Source organism: Otolemur garnettii, unplaced genomic scaffold (assembly GCF_000181295.1).
Source record: "Otolemur garnettii isolate 467f Iridium unplaced genomic scaffold, OtoGar3 scaffold00151, whole genome shotgun sequence".
Classification (NCBI taxonomy): domain Eukaryota; kingdom Metazoa; phylum Chordata; class Mammalia; order Primates; family Galagidae; genus Otolemur; species Otolemur garnettii.
Genome location: NW_003852546.1, coordinates 2,367,793 through 2,370,651, shown reverse-complemented (window position 1 = coordinate 2,370,651; position 2,859 = coordinate 2,367,793).

The window sequence follows — 2,859 nt, the reverse complement described above, 5'->3', positions numbered from 1 at the left end:
GTGGCATCACAGCTCACAGCAACCTCCAACTCCTGGGCTCAAGCGAGTCTCCTGCCTCCACCTCCCAAGTAGCTAGGACCACAGGCATCCACCACAACACCGGCTATTTTTTGGTTGCAGCCATCATTGTTGTTTGGTGGGCCTGGGCTGGATTTGAACCTGCCACCTTAGGTGTATGTGGCTGGCGCCTTGGCCACTTGAGCCACAGGCACCGAGCCCCATTTGTCATTTCCTTTCCATCCAAACTGCCAAAAGACCAGTTGGGTCGTCTGTTCTCACCTGATCTGCTCAGTCTCTTACGAGACCTTGCCATAATCCCACCCTTCTCAAAGCCATTCCTCACACCCTCTAACCCAGCAACACCCAACAGAAATACTTGTATGTGAGCCACACACAAAGCTAAAAGCTTTCTAATAGCCATATTCTACAAAGTAAAAAAGAAATAGGTAGAATTAATTTGAGTAATATATTTTATTTAACCCAGTATATCCAAAACATTATCATTTCAATATATAATCAATATAAAAAACTGAGATATTTCCTACTGTTTTTTTCTTATTAAAGCGTCAAAATCCAGCCTGCATTTTATACTTATGATTATTTCAAGCGCTCTCCATCTTTTCAGAAAATGCAAATTCATTAGCCTAACAAACCAGGCCCTCTCCAACATCTAACCACATGCCCTTCCCTTCCATATCTTTGCTTAGTGAACCACACCTGAATTCGCCTCTTATCACGCCTTCCTGGGCTTGACTCCCAGCACCTTGGGATATTCCTCCGCCATCCGACACACATCTTACTCCAGGCACTGGCCACGCAACATGTCATGCAAATGTGCCCCTTTCCCAAAAGGCCACAAGTACTTCCCTGCCAAGCCCACTCTCCCCAGGCCTCTACGAGAGCACTTAGCTCAGGTGGTCCACCAGTTTTGTCTGCCCCAAATCCTCAACTCCAAGAGGTCCGTGAGCTCCTTGGAGCTAGGGATTTGTGTTCCACTTATATATGTATAAATACATAAATTCAGCCCAAATTGAGTCCAATTTATATTTAAGTACACAGCCTGGGCACTTCATATTTACATATGAAGTATGGATTTTTTTTAAGATGTGGCTATGTTACAACTTTTACTGACATCTAGTTACTGAGCTTGATTGAACTCTCAAGTTATTTAGACAACTCTTAATCTCAAATTGTACACATTTATAGATGGGTGAAAGAAAGTAGACCAGCTAAAAAGCAGCTACCGCTGCAAGAGCCACTGTTCCTGGAGTTTTTTTCCCCATTAGCACAAAGATCTTTTAGCCTTCAACTGTTTTTCATAGCTGGGCTGGAATAAACGGGAAACCACAAAAATGAAGGCTTCCACTGGGCCAGTCATCAAATCACAGTGGCAATGAAGAGACCATCCACAACGATCCACATGCGATTAATCGCTACATTTTATGTGGTTATTTACTCATTTAATTCTCAAATTTAACTAATTCTTTGAAATTTTCAGTAACAAAATTCTGGACTACAGGAGCTCTTCGAGCCCTCTCCACCCTTCACCGAAGATCCCTGCCCTCCCTTTTCAGGCCCCATGGAACTGCTGCTCTTTTATTTTAATCAGAAAGCTTTATAAAAACAATCGCTATGGCCCTCAGCCTCCATCCCAGTTGGGTCTTTTTTTTCCCCTCTTATCGTGTAAAGTGTCTCAGAAGATTCTGGCTTGGCAGACATGAGTGACTCCATCTGAACATGTTAATCAGAAAGCAGACAACTTCAATAATAATTACAGATCCCTGGTTTTCGTTTCATACTTTTCTAAGCAAAAAGCTTGGCAAAGCCTCTTATGGTTTCCCCAACTTTTACAAAAATCTGTCTCCTAAGCAAAAGCTTCTGTTTCCTAGTAGCAGTAGCTACTCCTTTAAAACTTAAAGTTAAAAAAAGAAAAAGTAATTACAATGGCATCTTACTTCCATACTTTCTCCCCAGTATTTTCCACTTAGAACAGAATCCACTGATTTATTTATAAACATATGATTATTTTTCCCTTATAGATCCCATGTGTTAAAAAATTTGACCTTACAAATTATGTTAAGTAATAATCCACAAGTTTTCTTTATTAAATATGTATTACACTCAACTGTTTATCCAGCACCTTACTACATGCCAGGTACTGGTTTAGGCGTTGGGGACACAGCAGGGAACCCGAACTCAAAAGTCTCTGTCTCACGAAGTTCACATTCCGCTCAGCGGGTAAATACTAAGAAGAATCAAGCAAAGGCCAGGCATGTGGCTCATACTTGTAACTCTAGCACTTAGGGAGATGGACATGGATGGATTGCTTGAGATCAGGAATTCTAAGACCAGCCTACTAAAAATAGAAAACTGAGCCAAGTGTTGTGTCTGGTGCCAGTTACTTGGGAGGCTGAGTCAGGAGGATCACATGAACCCAGTAGTTAGAGGTTGCCGCGAGCTAGGCTGAGGTCATACAGGGCACTCTAGCCTGGGCAACGGAATAAGACTCGACCTCAAAAAATAAAAATAAAAAATAAAATAAAGTTCCTCCAGAGCTGTCAAGAAAGAATTAATTTAGCCCTGTGGCCCAGAAGGAACAGTAAGGACTCACAGAGCTGGCTGTCTCCCGGGCGTCTATACTGTGGGTAAGCACACTGGAGATCTGTGATAAACTGAGCCTTCCCGGTATGCTGCAGGGAAGAATGGTGACCAAGGCTGGATTATTTTTTTAATGTTCAGAAATGTGATGGTACTACCCTTTGATGTAGTGAAAGTGCTCCATGAAATTTAACAAAATACAATAATTCAAAAGAAGAATCCAAGCTATATTCACGAGGATGTTTACTGATAGAGTTTTTT